At 36.7% G+C, this 19,614-nt stretch overlaps 1 protein-coding gene across 1 annotated transcript in view; it reads left to right on the plus strand.

The window, feature by feature from the left end:
• Positions 1 to 19,614, plus strand: part of LOC116234687 (guanine nucleotide-binding protein subunit alpha-14-like) — a 64,110-nt gene that overhangs the window by 37,652 nt on the left and 6,844 nt on the right.

A 19,614-nucleotide genomic window follows, 5' to 3' on the forward strand; every position in this document is an offset into this window, starting at 1 on the left:
GCAGGGCACTTCCTGCTGCTTCTGTCAGCCCAGTGTCCTTCTTTGCTTAGGTACAAGTTGTCTTAAATTCTGGAAGAACACTTTTCATGGTCATCACAGCTTGTCACAACATTTGTAGCAATTTTTAAATTGTTTTTGTAGTAAAGATGGGGGCTAACTATAAAGAATTGTATAGGATAAATAATAAATGGGCAAAAAAATGGCAGATGGAATTTGGTGTAAAGAGAAGTTAAGTAGTGCATATAGGAGAGCAAGATCCAAATTCCATACAGATTTATACATTCTTGTGCTACTCAAGGCATATTTTGCATCTTAATAGATGCAAAATCAGTTTAGCACTTAGTAGTTGTCTAGAAAAAGAAAATAGTGAGATCTTAGCAGCAGTGTGTAATTGTTCACTTGCCTAAACCTTGTTTATTGAGTGCAGTTTTTGTTCTGTACTAGTAGAACCATATAGTAGGCCTAGAAATTTGTTTGTGGTTTTGTTTCTGCTCCTGGATTGCTAAATCTTCAGTAGTCTGTACTTGAAATAGATAATGTTTTCTCACGTGTTCTAAACTAAATTGCTGTTGATGAAAAACCTACTTTTAGATTTGTTGTTTTGTTTGGTTTTGTATCTTGTGAGAACTTGGTTAAAGATCCAAAAAGAATGGAACTGTGAAAGGAAATTTCATTGAAGTAAAAGATCAAAAGAGCAGCCCTGCAGAGAAGGACTTGGAGGTCCTGGTGATGAAAAGCTGGACATGAGCAAGAAATGTGCACTTGCAGCCCAGAAGACCAAAAGTATCCTGGGCTGCATCAGAAGAGGTATGGCCATCAGGGAGAGGGACGTGTTTGTCCCCCTCTCCTAAGCCCTCAGGAGGCCCCATCTGGAATACTGATTCAGGTCTGAGTCTCCTAACACAAGAAAGACATGAGGCTGTTGGAATGGGAGCAGAGGAGGCCACAAAGGTGATCAGAGAGCTGGAGCACCTCTCCTATGAAGACTGAGGGAGTTGGGATTGTTAAGTATGGAAAAGAAAAGGATCTGGGGACAGTTCATTGCATCCTTCCAGTACTTGAAGGGAGTTTATAAACTCCCTGCTGGCCATCCTTTTTTGTTGTTGTTCCTTTGAGCTACAATTCACTGTTGCAGACACCACAATGTACAGGTAGTTTTCAGCCCAACTATTATCCTTAGTGCTTCCCAGCATCAGAGCTCCTCCACAAATGCAGTGATAAACTGGCTTAAGGAAACTGAAAGCTAATGTCCTTCAGTAAAAACATCCCTGATGCTCTTATCTTCTCCATGATCACAACAATGCACTGAAGTTGTTTGTCTGGTTTCAGCAGAACAAAATTTTAAAATAATACAACAATAATGAAAACAGGCAGTGAGATCAGGAACATTAAAGGAAACCCATCAAGAAATACAACAGCACAAATGGGATGATGCACTTTAAAAACAACAACAACAGCAACAACAAACTCAAGAACAAAGGTATTAAGAGAGCTGGGATGTTGAAAAAAGCCTTCAGATCATACCCTCAGGTGATTTAGATGATTTCCCATTTAAAATATATTCTCTTCAGTGAGATTACCTGTGGTTTGGAGCTATATTCAAAATATGTTTAACTTATGAGATTTTATTGGTGCTTACTATTTTTCTTGAAGTTTTAATACAGTTTTGATATTAAATTTTTGAACTCTTTAAAAGTGCAACTGTTGCAACTATATTGAGAACTTGAAACTTGATACTATGTCTTGATACTTTGTCTATATTATGTCAATAAAGGCAGAATTTTAAAACTGATTTTTAAAATGCATCACAAGGCTAAAGTCCAGTTCCTGATTGGTGGGAGACCAGACTTTGCAGCAGAAGAAACAGCATATTTCCAATTTTAAGTTCCCCAGTACAAGACAGAGATTGAAAAACAGCAACATGTTCAATGAATTGTAGAATAATTCGAGTTGAAAAAGACCTTCAAGATTATCAAGTCTAACTGTCAACATGAGCTACCAAATCCCTTCACTAAACCAGGTCTCTTAGTGCTACTTCCACACATGACTTGAATACCTCCAGGGATGAGGACTCCTTCACTTCTCTGGTCAGCCTGTTCCAATTCTTTACCATCCTTTCCATGAAGAGAGAAAACCTGAGAACTTTCCTGGTAAGAGAACAAAAAACTTCCTCTGAACTTATCATAGCATCATGGAATCACAAGATTGGAAAGGACCTGCAAAGTCACCTAGCCCAACCGTCCTCCCATTACCATTGCTACCACAGGCTATTAAACCGTATCTTGTAGTTCCTCTTGCAGATGCCTCTTGAACACTGCCAGGAACAGCAACTCCACCACCTCCCTGGGCAGGCCATTCCAGTGCCTGACCACTCTCTGAGAGAAAAAGTTTTTCTTCATGTCAAATCTAAACACCCTCTTCACAGTCATCCAGCCAGTCATCCCCAAGCCTATACACTGCATGGGGTTGTTGTGGCCGAAGTGCAGGACCCGGCACTCGGCCTTGTTGAACCTCATCCCATTCACCTCAGCCCAGCAATCCAGCTTATCTAGATCCCTCTGAAGGGCCTCCCTACTTTCAAGCAGATCAGCACTACCTGCAAACTTACTGAGGGTACACTCAATCTCCTCATCTAGGTTATCAATAAAGATATTAAACAAGATGTGCCGCAGCACTGACCCCTGGGGGACACCATTTGTAACGGGCCACCAGCTGGACTTAACTCCATTAACCACAACCTGTTGGGCATAGCCCTCTAGCCAGTTTCTTACCCAAAGAAGGGTATGCCTGTCCAGGGCCAACGGGCAGCCAGTTTCTCCAGAAGAATACTGTGAGAGACCTTAGTCCTGTTTTAAGCAGGGATCAGAGCTGATGATCCCCAATGATCACCTCCAAATTGACTTACTTGATAAGCATATGCACTGGCTTCCATTTTCTCTCCATTTTACTTTGTGATAATGTTTTTTATTCCGGAGTGAAAAATAATAAAAAGTCTAGAGTGCCAAAGTGTTTTGAACATACTTTCTTTTTTCTTTTCTTTTTTCTTTTTTTTTTTTTTTTTTTTTTTTTTTTTTTTTTTTTTTGGAGGGGGGGTAGGGAGTATTTTACGGTAGTTTTATTTTTGCAGCCTATTTTTGCAAGCCAAGATTCTTAGCTGAGGAGGATGCTGCAATAATTTGCAGTAATAACATACGACTGTTCTATTACAGTTGTCAATTGCAATACAAACAAGAGATATGTGACTTAAAATTTGCAAGACGGTTACAATTTAAAAGTAATTTCTTTGGAACTGCATGTGTCTAAAAGTTGTCTAAACTTATTAATTTGCAAGGATTTACTCCGAAAGGTTTCTGGCATTCTTTCTTGTAGACAAACTTCTGGGTGGTCTTGGGATGTAGATCAGAACCTTATAATGTATTTTTCATTTGATAAGTATTGCTTATATTAGGAAAGTCTACTTTGAACAATCGTGAATAAGTGATCGGGCATTAGAAAATAAAGATCATTACTTATATGAATGCTTAAAAACAACTGTTTCAGAGACAGAAAGATTCAACAAACACTGCAAGTAAGATATTAGTTTTCATTATAGCTTTGGAGAAAATAATTTAAAATTTGTTTTTCCACAGAAACTAAATGGTCAGTCAAGCACAGACAGCTGAATTCCACTTCAGTTCATAAATCCTGTTCTGCCAAATAAAACTGGAAGTCCGGCCAATTCTATCAATGAGCCTTAGGGTCTATTAGTGAGCTTTTAGGGAAGGTCTTTGAGGATGTGATTATAATGATCTATTATGATGACCTTTCCAGTGTCTGGATGTTGTATGAAATAGGACAGAGTCCTCGGTCATCTTGGTCTTTCATTTGACCTGTCAGTTAATTTTTCAATCTCCTAGCACTGTGTGAAATCCTTCCACACTAGCTCACTGTCATTATTAGCTTTGTCTGTTGTAATTCCTTTCAGACGCTGTAACCTTTGTAAGAGTGTAATACATTCAGGATATTTGTGGAATGGAGTAGCAGGTATCTGACTAAATCTGCTGCTGAATGTTCCTCAGTGAGAACTGATTATCTAACTCATTTTTTAATTTTTGTCTTGTATTCACTTCTTTATCACAAGATTTCCCTCCTGTTCCTTCTCTGTGAAATCTTACTCTCTCTAACAGCATTTACTCATGGGCTTTTGTGGAAGTGTATCCAAGTGATTTATACAAGCTGGGTCACTCTTAATATACTTGATGATTTTTTAAAGAGATCTGGTAGATCTCTGAACTTGAGCTCCACTTACAGAAGCTTACTCCGTGCTTTAGAGGACTGCAATATAGAGTAGGTAAAAACACTGGCTAAAAATTATCTTGGACGCAGTTTTCAGTGAAGAAAACATTAAGGGATTAATTCTTCCACTTAATTTTATACAGTAGGCTGCATATATACATGTGCTGAAGAGTGTCTTTTTCTGTAAAGTGAAGAACTTTACTTGTCATTAGAGCTGAAATCAACGACACAGACTTAGCTATTGCTGTATCAAATATTTCAGCACTTGTCTTTTTTTGTTTGTCTGCCTTTGGTACATGGGCAATCAAACACAGCATATCAAGCAAGATATCCTAAACAGTCAGGCTTTGTTGAAAATGGTGACACTTTGCACTGAGTAGCGCAAAAGAGCAACATTCAGAAGTGGTTAGTACACAGCAGAGGAAGCTGAAATTCAGGTTATTGTTTTTCAGGTAAGGGCTCTAACCTTCAAATTAGGAAATGGATGGAATGTTTTGTTCCTTTTTTGTTTCTGCTAAAATGAATTTGTGGCTAAAAGACTGTTTCTGAGTTGTTTAAACTACCATCCAGAAAAATCAGATGCTGTTTTCTAAGTTTCACAAAATATTTACTTTTTGAGAGTGACATTTGGAAGTGCTGGTCCTCAGGAAGTTTTATGACCAACAAACTGGATGGAAAGTGTGTATCTCTCAAACATCTCAACACCTGACTATCAGTGTTCCTGCAGTGCTGGAGAGGTGGGAGGTGGTTTCACATCACGAAAAGGGGAGATTCAGTCAGAGATTATTTTTGGATGAAACAGCACAACATCTATTCTGTGGGAGCTTACTGACAGTCTTCTCTATCAGGCACGATATAATAGTGTTAGGACAAGGAGTAGTGACCTAAAATTTGTACATAGGAAGTTCTACACTAACATGCAAAATAACTTCTTTTCAATAAGAGTGGTGGAGCACTGCAGCAGGTTGCTTTGAAAGACTGGGAAGTCTCCTTCTACAGGGATATTCAAGACCTGTCTGGACACCTACCTGTATGACCTATTGTGGGGTACTTGCTTTAGCGGAGGTGTTGGACTTCATCTCTTAAGGTCCTTTCCACCCCCTGCAATTTTGTGATTTTTGGACTTTCATACTTTACCATTACCAATACACCCAGCTGGAAAGTATTATAGTGATATTTTCCCATTCTTAAACAAAATTGAATGAGAAGTAAATAATGTGTGAGCTGCCATGAAATCCAACTATTTGTCCAGCAGACTTATTTTTGAAAGTTTATTAGGCATTCATTTCTAACAGGTTTTTATGTCTAAGGCCACAGCGGTAAGTAGGATGAGAAAAATATGGATTATAAATGTTACATCTTTCAAGTACAGTATTCTTACACTGAATAAACTATGGATAATGAAAATACTGATTGATGTGGAACTAGCATGGAATTCTTCAATTTTCATAAATATAAAATATTTCTTGACTTAAAACCCCATGGCATTCAGTCTGAAAATTTATGTGATGAGTCATTTAGAAAGAAAAAGATATTGTTTCTGTCCTGTATATGTAAATAAAATGTTCTAATCAGTAATTAATAAATCATGACCTTTGTCTTTGTTACAGGCAGTGTTTCATTCATGTTAATGCTTAATGCTAAAGGGATGAAATGTATTACATGAACTGTAAGGCTCAGAAGGGAATAAATAAATTATGAGAAGTGGTTAGGCACGCTCTTTATGAATAATTTCTCAGTGTTTTGCCCAGAAGCTTTGCAACACTGGAACACAGAAATTCTTCTACAGAGCTAAGTAGAACATATGATTTAAATTTTCACAGCTTTTGTTCTTCTATTCATTTTGTATCTCTTTACAGTAGAAATACTCTTGACGATAGAGGAGATTAAGTTCCTCATTTTTTCATCATAGGAAATTTTAATTGTTGTTGTAAACTGTTATCAAAATTAACAGACATTGAGATGCATCTTTTGTCCTGTCATATTGATGCCAGCCTGGATTTTTCAAGTAGTACAACTTTGCTCAGTTTTTTTGTAATTTCCAGTATTTTCCTCCAGATATATAAAATCATCAAGGTGTTACCGAAGAAATTGAATTACTGTTTGCTAGAGACTATTAGCTCGGATTACTTTTTATTAAAATAAAGGATTGTTATAGGAATTGACATGTGAGAGCAGAACTCTGTTGTACAGTGACACTGCTGACAAAGTGAGCTGTGAGGATATTTGCTTGTGTGGCTGGGAGTTATACTACAGCCCCAGTGTCTGTTCAGTTAGAGGATCTCATTACTTAGCAGTACAATGAAAATAAATCTCATTCTTTTTCTCTTCAAAAGTCAAAAACAAAACATAGATTTCTCTGATTTCCCATATTTAGGCAGATGAGAAGAAAGAAGAAACTAGACTTCCATGGCTATGGATTTATAAAAGCTCAGTGGAGGGTAACAAACAGGCAACATGTCTCACGAAAGTGTTGAATTAATCACTTTATTAAAGTCTAATCAGTGTATTAATCACTTAAGCCATGTATTTAATAAATCAAATGGAAGCTGAGAATGGCTTGGCTAGAGAAAGACTAGTGGATGATCTCATTAACAGAAGTCTAACAAAGGACATATACTCAAACAGACATAACTGTAATATTTGGAGCTTGCTGGGTACTAGAATGAACAGCACTGTCTGGTGCCCTACAAGAGCTGACGGGGTTAAAGAGGAAGCATTTCACGTTGGTATAAGGCACATGATGTTCATCTGGGCTGTGAAATGTCTGAATCTCTTTAGAGATTAATCTCTCTGGGCAGGGATATGTTATACTTGGCAGTTTTCACCTGCTGTACAACATGATGTACCCATACAATACTACAGAAGATAATATCCAAAGAATTCACTTTAGCAAGGAAATCAGAGAGCTGAGCAGCTTGGCTCGGTGAGGAAGCATGTTCTTCCAAGGACATTGTCCTTAAAAACAATCCTTAGCAACGGGTGGACATCAAAAAACTTTAGAAGTTCATTTTAGTTGAGATAGCAGCAGCATCTGAATTAACTATGTCTACAAATACGGACTGGAAATTTGGTTAAGCAGATTGTTACATACTGTAAGATATCTAGTGCTTCCCGTGTTTAATTTTTTTTTTTTTAGATGTTATGCTTCTGCATTACTTCATAATGAAGCAGGCATTTGGAAGAAGCAGCCCAGTGTACAGTGCAGTATAACTAAAATGCTAATTCTAAAACGTGAGGTGGCAAAGACAGTCTCATAAAGTAAAATATAGTTTTGAAAATCATGTACCACTGGCAAGTGAGACCCAAATTTTCTAGAACATAATATTTTATTTGACTACTACTTCAATATCTCCATGTATACTGAATTAATATGTAATTTTTTCACTGGGAGACAATATCTGCGTTTTACTGTGTTTCGTGTTATGAACTGAGAACTGAGGAAAAAAAAAAGACAAAAAAAAAAATTTATCAAGATTCTCTGCGGCGAAAGGAGGCTGGACTCTGAAACAGTGCAGTTGAAAACACAGGGCCATCTTTTATAATTTAAAGTAATTATATTAGTCATATCCTCAGTAATTTTCTTACTATTATGCAAGATACTTAATCAGCTATATCTGGTGAAGCTGTGTACATCTTGACAATGCATACCAAATATAACTGTCCACATTTCAAAATTATTTCTGAAAATTGTTGTAGCATGTAAATACATTAATGGAACATCAAGTAAGTTCTTCAGATGCAAAGTGGCTTGTAAAATACTTACAAAATATTCAACAGGATTGAAAAAAAGTGAAGAGTGGTGGGTGAATGTTCTATGTCATTAGTGAGTACTGAGTGGTTATAAAGATGCAGGATTGGGTCCTGAAAGAATTCAGTAGAAATGTACAACATTTTTTTTCTTCTGTTCAGCTGAGATTTTTTTAACACAAAGAATTCCAGGGTATGGTACATCTCTTGTTATTTTAATACATGTCTTAGGAATAAAATATGATGTGACTTCATTGAAGGTGCCTGTTGATAGCTTGTGAGGACAAGTAGTTTCTTCCTTGTTCAGGTCAGAGCTCATTATGTCCAAAGTAATGCAGGACTCACCAGGGATGGGAAACTGTGCTTAGAAACATAATGGCATTATCTTATTTCAGGAAAAAAAATGTTTTTCACTGACTTTATTTATGAGTAACTGAGGTATTTCAGATGTGCAGAGGCCAAGCTGCTGGTTTGTCAAGAGCTATTTGCAAAGAGATAAGAAGTACATGTATTTGTGTTTTTATGAGACAGTCCTAGGAAAGAAAAACATTTCTTTCTTTGAAATGCTATTTGTTCTATCATGAAGTCTAAATAATCTCGGTATTTTTTTCTTCTGCCTAAGAAGCAGGACCTGAGAAGACTGGTGTTTTGTTGACTAACTCCATGAAGAGATGGAAGTTGGCTTTTTCTGTCCAGTATCACTGAGGAGTGTGAACTCCACCATTACATAGCCACTACAGACCAAGCAGCCATCAGTCCTGATGCCACCAATCAGTTTACCTGTGTTGGTGATCTGCAGGTCCAGCATTGCATTCCCCCTGACTGGGCTGTCTGTTCCTTGGCTCTAGAAGTTATCTTTGTTTCAGAAGCCTCCTGGATTGCCTACAACTCTCCTTTCTACCTTTCAAGCAGATATCAGGGTGTTTGAAATTCCCCACTAAGACAAGAGCCTGCATTTGAGATGTCTCCTGTAGCTGAAGGAAGAAGGCTGCATCAACAGGCTGTGCTTGATCAAATGTCTTGTATTAGGTCCCAGCCACAAGGCTTGTAGTTTTAATCTCTAACTCTCATCCATAGGCTTTTGACTTGCTTGTATCTATTTTTCAGGGACAGCTCTTCACAATCTATTCTTTTTTTTTTTTTTTTTTTTTTTTTTTGTGTGTGTGTCATGGTTTTGTGGGCAAAGCTTCCTCCTTTCTGTCTTTTTTGAACGGATTGTTGCCATTGATAATCACATTCCAGTAATGGGAATCTTCACACCAGATTTTGGTGACAGCAACTACATCAGGATGTTCTTTTAGAACAGGGGCTTCCAGCTCCTCCCGCTTATTTCCTAAGCTGCATGTATTGGTATAGCTGGGCCCTCAGCCTTGATGCCTTCTTGGAAGATAACTCTTTAATTCCCTTGAAGCATTTTTCTGAGTTTCCATTGCCTTCTCTTATTGCTTCAGTGGTCCCTGGCTCATCATCATAAGATTTTACATGTGCAGCAGGTTGAGGGCCCCTTCTAGAACCACGTCCCTCTAACCTAGCTATCCTGCCTCACACTATGGCTTTGGCAGGCTCACTATCACCCCCCATCCTGTCTTTGAACCTAATTTAAAGCCCTGCCAACTGCCAGCTTTTCCTCACGGACCCTCTTCTCCTTTGAGAAAGGTGAACCCCATCTGGTGCATTCAACTGCATTGCCATGTAGGCTGCTCTGTTGTTTAAAATTCGAAGTTTTTGCAGCAGCAGCAGCCATGATGCCAGCTGTTTGCCAATAGGATCCTTCCATTTCTTTCATTGTTCTTGCGCAGTACAGGAAGCAGATAAGAAAATGATCTGTGTTCTCAGCTCCTTCAACTAATGTCCCAAGGCTTTGAAGTCCCTTTTGATGGCCTTTGGAAATGCATTTAGCTGCCTCCTCACTCCTTATGGTAGAGGATTGGCCCAGCATACTGGACATTCATTTCGCTGCAGGGTGGTGTCATCTACAACTAATACCCTTCTCTTTTTCTTTGCTGGTGTAGCCTTGATACTTCTACCAAACTGCAGAGATTAGAGATCTACACTATCTCTTTTTCTTGTCTTCAGCTGATTGAAAAACCTCTTTCTGATTCTAGGAGCTCTTATGTAAACATTAGTCATATCTTTAAGTATCTATTTATGTCCTCTTATACTTGCCACATTCAGTGTGCAATTTCCAATGTTTTAAAACTTTACACATCACAGATTAGTAACTGTAAACAAGTTCTGGGTGAAAAGTGGTTTTCTTAGACAAATAATTGAATTTGCTGCTTTGCCGGAAGATCATCCTTTTTCATCTTAATATTTGGGTTTTGATTTGTTTTGTTTCCTGATTATGAATTCAGTAATTGAGACTCCTTCTTAGCCGAGGAAATCCCAAAGCAGTCTGTATCAACAAGAGTTTCACATTTTAGACCAATTGAAAGGTTAGTGCTAAGCACTGGGCTGTGCAAAATAGAGATGCAGATATTTGGATCTGGGAATCTCATTACTTCCAAGGAAGGAAGCCAAGGCATGGATGAATTTCCTATTCCTAGCCAGCTGCACTTTAGTGTTATGTTTTGATTTGAGATGAACGTTATCTAATCACAACTTTTTGCCCTGAATTTTCTTCCTTCCTTTCAGGAATGTACACATAATGTACCTCAAGATAATTTTATTCACATTTTTCCCGAGTCACTAAAACTCTGACAGAACTCATTTACAGTCAGTGGTGGAATATGTTTACAAATGATCTTACTATAAAAATCCCCTTCCCTAATAACATTCTCTCTAATTTGAACACACATTCAAGTGGATCATGATTTAGAAATACATCTTCTAATTCTTGAAACAGTTTTATTAAAATATGTTGTGGCTAATTCACGAGGCTTTTCTATTTTTTATTAACACAGGAAGAATTTGTAAGTATTATGTCTGGTTTCTAAGATGAGTATTTTGTGATAGCACAGTTTGCTTTGCTGCCTTACTTCATCCCTTGTGATTCTTAAACCCATTGACTAATGTCAGCCAAATTTACAGATAACAATCTTGAAGGTTTTGACAAGTATTACGAAAAAGGTGGCTGCATAAAGGAGAAAGTTGTTACATACATTTTGGCATATAAAAATAAGCTGGCACAAAAATATTGATCAGAATGTTTAATAAGTATGTGCCAGTGCTTCAGTGTGGAAGAAGTATTAGTTCTGTACCTCTACAAAACCCAAGAATGGGTTTTGTTAGCTTTTGTGCTCTTCCTTTGAAAGAGGAGACATTCATTCACATCTTCACCCTAAACTTGACTGTCTTTTCTCATAATGTGCTGCAGTAAATCAGAAGCTACGTGCAGGATTTGATGGATTAAATTCTGTAGCCCAAATTAATCCATGCTCCAGATTTAGATAGTCAGGATGATTTTGCCAGAGGAATAAACAGTCTTTGTTCTAGATTTGCTTATTTTTTAAAGAAGATGAAAATTCATTTTCATTCATTTTATTAAGCACTGCTAGAAAACAAGATAAAATTATTTTAAAATAACTAAGATAGGATAAAGATATGTGAAGTTTTTCTGAGTTTCATCCACTAATTTATTTGAATTAAAGTGTAAATTTTGGCATCACAGAAATGTAAGCATATTCCTCCAAGTAGAATCAGTACTTCAAAGAGTTGTCATCTTCTTGACATGATGTCTGATATTATATACAAAACTAGAAGGAAGGGACTAATTGGAAAACAGCAAACAGGCCGAAACCTTTCTTCTATGTACAAGGTGGTGGTGTTTGTTAGTCCAAGGACATCTTCTAAGAAAATCTTATTTTCTTTTATACCAACTCTGCTCTTGTTAGCTCATTGCCAATATTTGTTTTAAATAAATACTTTCGGTGAAATATGAAAGAATTAGTGTAAGTAACAAAGCCAAACTAATACAGTTATTGTTCTGAGGCACATAGTTACTTGTTCATATTTAGTCCCGCCTCTAAAAAGGCTTTCTTCTTTCCTGTGTGGCCCAGTCTTCCATGAATCTGTGTCATTTTCTGAAAATGACATTAGAAAAAAAGATAAACACGTGGAGTTTTTAAGTCACCAAATCCAATAATCACAAATTCAAGAAATAGTGTGAGTCTAACTTCCTGTTTTGATGGATCATGAAAGATCAGCTATTGACCATCTGAAGAGGCTTGAAAAAACTACTAATCTGATATTACATTTAAAAAAATATGTAAGAACCATTTCTAAAGAAAAGCAGGTTTTTTCATATTTGAGAAAACCTCAAGAGTTCATTTATTAACATCCCTCCCCCAGTCCACAGGAACATCAATTACATTGATCTAAATCTTCATATTTGTGTAACCTGATCTTAAAACTCTCCAGTAATGCAGATTGCTTTACACCCTTTTCCAGGGTTTATTGTTAGCATTTTATCCTATCCACTGTGCTCAGAGAGAAGAATTTTTCTCCTTCTCTTCTACAATAAGAACAACATATTCAGTTCTTTTATTTTTCCAAGAAAATTATTGTATTTTCTCGTATTTGAATGAATAAGCTTATTTGACAAGCCATTTCCTATACTTTCATCTGATGCCTCTTGATTTTGTTCTTTATTCTTGGATTGTGTGCTGAGAACTAAAAGTAATTGTGTCGCTTGTCACTTCCTGATGCTAAGAGGGGCATAGACTATAGAGTATTCTCATACATTTCTCTGAGGATTAATGTTCTTTCCTCTTTCTTTTCCTTCCTTCCTTCTTTCTTTTTCTTTCCTCCCCTTTCATCCTTTTTTCCTTCCTTTTCTTCCTTTTTTATTTCTTTCTTCCTTCATTCCTTCTTCTCCCATCTTCTTTCCCTCCTTTTTTTCTTTCTTTCTTCCTTTTTTTTTTTTTTTTTTTTGAGAGGATATTGTTACTTATTTTTATTTGCCTTGTAACTCAACTCTCAGATCATGTTTAATAGAATTTCTTAATCATCTGTTGAGTAAAAGAAAAATGTGTGGAGAGATACAGACCTTTTGGTCCATTGACACCCGAAGGGTAGGACATAGGGTGTTAGAGTGACAGAAACTTCCAAAAGGAAGTCATCAACAAAACAACTACCATCTTTGGTTCCCTCCAAGGAGTGACGGCTGTGAATCTCAGTGTTCAGGCTCTATAGATTCTTTTTATTGATCTTGAAGTCTATGAGATCAGAAATGTTGTATATAATCAGGAAAAATATTTTTTCAGAGGAACATATCAGCCCATCACCTATGGTTTTAATCACAGAGTTGTAGCAGTTGGGAGGGGCCTCCAGAGAACATCAAGTCCAACCCCTCTGCTAAAGCAGTCCCCCTACACAGGTAGGCATCCAGATGGATATAAACAGAAACTTGTCCCAGTGTGTAAGTGGGGTATCACACAATGAAAAATTGCACATGCACTTAGCTTTGAACTTGATAGCATTACTTTTATATCAAAAGTGAAGGTTCTGATTAATTTTACACACAAGATTTCAATGATTGCTTACATTAGCAATGTTTGGAGTCTGCAATCTTATTCTGTTTCTAGCAAAACCAAAGGTTTTAATGCTGCATAAATTTTCTATGAGGATGAAATTAAAAAGTTAGCACATGTAAATATCTACTTACATGCTAGAAAAATGATGTTTTATGAGAGGCATTTTAGTTCTTCATTAGAGGGACTCTCTGTCTCTCTAGTTTCTTATATTTTTGTTCTGTTATTTCATATGGGCTAGCTATGAATGCTTTGATAAAAATGTGAACATGAACACTCACCCCAATCCAACTCTTTATTTTCTAAACATGCTGCAGGTTAGTAAACATGGGAAAGAATACAGGTTTACCTCACTCCTGCACACATTTTCCTAAAACTATTATTGATGGCAATGGGTAGTCAGGAGAGAAAGAAAACAGAACAAAACAAGAAACCATAAAAGATTATAACCACCATTTCAAATGGAGATCATTAACTCAAGCTGTAACCCAAATATTTTTGCAGTGTGCAAAATAATACTCTCTGGCCAAAGAAGAAAAATGAACCAATTAAAAAACTTGATTATATTTGGGGATGTTATAGTAATAGGTTTTATTTTATCCTTCACCCTTAATAGTACAAGTGTTGCAAATCTGAGGTTGGGAAGCTGCAAATTACATGTGTACACCTGTATATTTGTAGATGTACATGCTCTCTTTTAGTGCACATAATTGTACTTCTGCAGAAACCAACCCTTTTGTGCTTGCAGAAGTTTTCTAATATTTGCATACATATGGATGCACTCTAAGCTGTTATTTAACAAAAGGTTAACACAAAAGATTAAGTGCAAACCATTTCATGAAGAGCAAAACAAAGATCCTATGATTGTCTATGATTCTTTTTTTTTTTTTAATGGGTACTCCATGAAGTTTTATGAAGGACCTGACTGTGAGGTCTTGTTTTTCAATCAGATCTTTGCCAAAAGTTGTATTGCCAACTACAGCCTGGGTGGTGGTTTGTCTTGGTATTTTTGCAGTTGTGTTATTTATCCTTCCTTGCTGCTAGCCAGCATATTGTTTATCATCTCCATGATAATAGTAGACAGGGGATGGACTAATAATTATGAAGCAGTGAAAGAAAAAAACTTCCTACAGGCTATGGATACGGATGGAGAAGGCTCAGGAATAACAACACAATAAAAGTTCATAGTAAGTGGTTGGTGTACAACCAGGATGATATCTATTCATCTCTGCTATTTGAAAATTTTTAATCTTCAGCTAAATTTACTGTTCCTATCCAGTTATCCAGACTATGATTTCATCTCTTTTCAAACACATAGATATAAGATATTATGAAAGCTGAATAACAGGAGGCTGCAGAATAAGCAAAATTTCTTAATTTTCTTTTTTCAAAATGTTCTTTCATTTGGAAATTGAAGCCAATCTAAACACACTTAACTTTTGTCTCTTCGTCATTGTTAGGAGATAACAACAACAGCAGCGTGTACATTCTGTGTTCAGTCCAGCCAGTAGCTAGCTTCCTCTTCCTTAGTTTTAAGTGTGGTTTGGTCATGTTCCATTTCTTCTGTATTCAAAATATGCAAACAAAACTGTTGTAGGTGATTTTGTAGCTCCACAATTTAGGAATAGCTCCAGTGTACATTGATAGTAGCTTAGATTTGAAAAATACCATTCATGCCTCTGACTGAGGGAGCTGCATTTTGCATTACGTGTAGTTCAGCATGATTTAGAAAACAGTGAACTTGCTAGTATAGAGTAGTTGACTATTTTAAACAGCTGGGCTTGCTTTGACTCCATTTTAAATAATGTTCATCAACAATCCAACAGAATTTGAAGTTTACATATCTTGCCAGTAAAACTTAAGATGTTTTTTTAAAATCAGTTATTTCCACTAAAAGAAAATATGGCTTGGGAACAGCAGCTCAGCAGCTTCTTTTCCTCATTGTAGGACTATAAAATCCCAGGGCTTTTTCTTTTCCATTTTATGATTTCTCATTCTATTACTTTAGAAACAAATGCATCCTATTCATTATCTCAAACTAGAAAAAAATAAAATGAAAACAAGTGCACATGTGGCTCTAGTAAACCACAGTGACTTCCAAAACACATTACATTATACTCTGAAACATTAAATTTGTGGGTTTAACTACAGCGTGAGAATAAGAAAAGTATGTATTCCTATGTACTCTGTATTGAGGGATGATCTGTATTTGAGAAGCACTGAAGAAGTAGAGATGGATAAAGATAAAAACCATACAGTTTTCAGTGATGCCAACTTCCTGTTCACGTACTATGTCAACAAACTCCTGAAGTACCTAAATATGTCATGATAAATATCATCTTTCTGAAGCAGCGTACACCTCCAGCTGGAAGTCCTTGTTATCTTCTGATACTGAATAGCTTCTTTGTGTCCCTTTCTGTGAATAAATTACTGCAGCTTCCACCTGTTACGGTGGCTGCTCTGAAAGTAATGCCTCCTATTTTATTGTGCTGTCCCACGACGTCAGAGGCAGATGATGGTGGTATGGCAGTAGAGACTGAACCTTCCAACCAGTACTCCATTATACGCTGTTGCTGTGTGACAGGTGGAAGAGGAGGGGCAGTCTGACAAAATGATATCTGACATGGAAGTGCGTATGAAGCAAAGGTGTGCCCTCAAATTCCTCTGTTTGTTTGTTCTGTTTTGCATTTCCCCTCTTTGTTCTTGCTTTGGTCTGTAATGTCTGTAGATTTGTTTTTCCTTTTCTTCTCATGTTTGTATACCTTTTCTGCTCTTTCTGTGAAACACGCATTGCTCATACACTGCAATGCAGTTTATTTTCACAGTGTTTCTTGGGGATGACTTCTTATTGGAAACATCCACTACAGTTTTGAGAAATATGAAAACTGAAAATTAAAGGGCATTTATTTGCAACAATCTGCAAAAGTCCAATAATGGGTTAAAAACAAGTTTTTTGTGCTTGTTTGTTGTTTTTAAAGTCTTGACTTGCAGAAATGTCTGCTAGTCTGGAGGGGCCTAATATTTGTCTGTCTGTGGAGTCTGAGGGTAACTCTGTTTTGCCAGGCAATGCAGATTTGTGGTTCACTTGCAATAAGAATTTGTTGTGACTGTGAATAAGATACAGAATATTTGAAAATACAGTGAATATTACAGCTGATATCAGTGTCTGACAATATTACTTAAAAGTTGTTGTAGAGTGAACAGTTAGTTCCAATTACAATTTTATTTTGTGTTGGTGTGCTTTATTATGTCAACACAATGCTGTAGTAAAATCATTTATTTCAATCGCTGCAGTAGTCAGACTAAGGACACCTCAAGATACATTTCAAATTTAATCCCTTTTTCAGTTCCTGGTTGGATTATTGTACACAATCTACTAAGATTACTCATTTATCTTCAAGATGTATTTTTAAGGAAAAGCAAACTTTTTATATCTTTCTTTTGTGGCATATCCTCCACCCACGTTTCTTACCAAAGGCATTTTTGATTAGTAATACAAATGTTTATTGAGGATGAGGAAGATGTACTGCAAAATGATAATAAAATCACATGGTGCTTTAAGAAATTTTTAAATTCCATGGAGGATTTTTAATTTGAGTTACAAGAGATTTTAAATTTGAATGAGGTGTGGGTGGAATGGAACTTTACTTGGTAAAGGCTATCAAGTGAAAGACTAATCTGAATTATTTTCCCCTCAAAAGATTTTTTTATATCATGTGGAACTTGACTACATTGGAGGACTGAGGTTTCCACATGTACAGTGTTATGAAATATTTTTTTTCACAAGGACCTGATACCAAAGTTATATTTTTAAGAGCCTTTAGATGAACCCCTCAGAGAAACTTGCAAAGTTTGGGCATGGAATGAAGCCCAACTCAACTCTAGTCAAAATGCTGCTCTAGGTGCTTGCCTGTTGGTTCTCTCTATGACAGAGTGCTAGAAAAGACTTATCTATTCCTTCAGTTTGCTATTCTTATCAATTCCTTCAATGACCAGTGAAAGTGCTATTCATAACCTAAGTTATTCTGCACCTTGGTCTGATGACAGATTAAAAGTATGGACATGAGTTATTACTAGGACACAGAGTCTCTAAATCCATCTCATATATAGTTCTCAAATAAAATATAAATCACCCAAATAAAATGTAGATCAGAGGCACAGCTCTGCTTGCATTGTTGCAGTTCAGCATGAACAATTATGTAATAGTTAAGAAACTGAAAAATGTATTCAATAAATAGTATCACCTGTCTTGTTTACTTGACTGTGGTGTGTAGAATTAAGTTAAAAATCATTACATATTACATTATATGTGAAGACACACTGCAAGAAAAAGTAACAGGAAATTTTACACTTTGGTGCACTTTTAGAAGTATTTTAAGTTATTTAACAGTTATTACTGTATTAAAGGCTATTAGCTATTATTCTAAAAATGCATGGTTTTAAAAAACTTTAGAATTTTTGACATTTTTGTGTAACAGAATACCTGTGAAATGAAAGGTAATTCCAATCGTGAAGAATTTGCTCAGACATTATGACTGTATTAAAATTTGTTTAATGAAAAAGAAGAAATTAGTGCTCACAATTTTTTGTTAATTTGGGCAAGCATGGAGGAATTGCTTTTGAGGCATTAGGATCTCTGTTACGTAGTTTTTTACAGTTGTCCATAATAAGTTCACGTTCATGAAAGTTAAGATGCCATAACTTTCTAAGTGCCATCTTCTTTCTGATGTTTTTCTCATTTTTCTCATTTTTCATGTATAGGTTAACACATATACTAGCATTCAGATTTTGCAGTTCAGACCCAGTATGCAGCTATCCCAGATCCCATACAGATCTGTGACTTCTCCAAAGGTTAAATAAGAGGTTGGGAAGAAATTTTATTTTATTTTTGAAGAAAAACTAAATCTAAATGTCTGCTATTGAGTGTGAGAAGAACTCAACTGTGCTAGCAAATGCTGGTATATACCCAGATGAGTGGTTATAAAGAGCAATAGATACTGTGGTGTCCCTTAAAAGTAAGAAATACATTTATCTTCATCTTACCTTTATTTCTGGGGAGGAATAACTGCATGCATCATTAAAGCTAAGGGATGACCTGCTGGAGATGAGCTCTGTGGAGAAGGACCTGTGGGTCCTAGTGGACAACAGGTTAGCCATGAGCCAGCAGAGTGCCCTTGTGTCCAGGAAGGCCAGTGGCATCCTGGGGTGCATTATAAAGAGCATGACCAGCTCCCCAGGTCAAAGGAGGTGATCTACTCTGCCCTGATGAGGCCATGTTAAGAATACCATGTCCAGTTCTGGACTCTCCTGTTTAAAAAAGACAGGGATCTCCTAAAAGGAATCCAGCAAAGGACCACAAAGATGATAAAGGGCCTGGAACATCTTCCATATAAGGAGAGCCTGAGTAAAAAAGGTCTGTTCAACCTGGGGAAAAGAAGACTAAAAGGGAACTTGATAAACATTTGTAAATATCTACAGGGAGGTGGGAGGCAAATGCACAAGGCCAGATTCTTCTTAGTGCTATGTAGCAGTAGGACAAAAAGTCACGACTTAAAACTTGTACATAAGAAGATCTGTGCAAACATACAGAAGAATTTCTTTATGGTAAGGGTGACAGAGTGCTGGAGCAGGTTGCCCAGAGAGGTTGTGGAGTATCATTCTATGGACATATTCAAGATCTGTCTGGATGCCTACCAGTGTGACCTATGGTAGGGTACCTGCGATAGCAGAGGGGTTGGAGTCAATGATCTTGAGGTCTCTTGCAACCCCTGCAATTCTGTGATCTCTGCAGTACCTCTAAGATTTAAAAACAGAGAAAAATTATTTTTTGTGACAAAGTCGTGCCTTTTTCTGTATCTCAATAGACAAATATGGAACAGAAGATGTAGGAACTGACATTTAGAAAGGTGATCGTTGCTTTAAATTGGTATTAAAAATTAGTGAATTTATAAATGGTAAATTTAGAGTTTCTCTTGGCCTCAGTAGAAGTCCACTTTCAGAAGACATAAATCACAAGCAGGTGACAATAAGCAGTATTAGCTTAGTCAGTACATTCAGTAGCAGTCATTTGACTTCAGAAGTTAAACGCATTCAAGAACAGAACTGTTTGTTTTCTCCT

Source organism: Phasianus colchicus, chromosome Z, assembly GCF_987193195.1.
Source record: "Phasianus colchicus chromosome Z, bPhaCol1.hap1.1, whole genome shotgun sequence".
NCBI classification, from domain to species: domain Eukaryota; kingdom Metazoa; phylum Chordata; class Aves; order Galliformes; family Phasianidae; genus Phasianus; species Phasianus colchicus.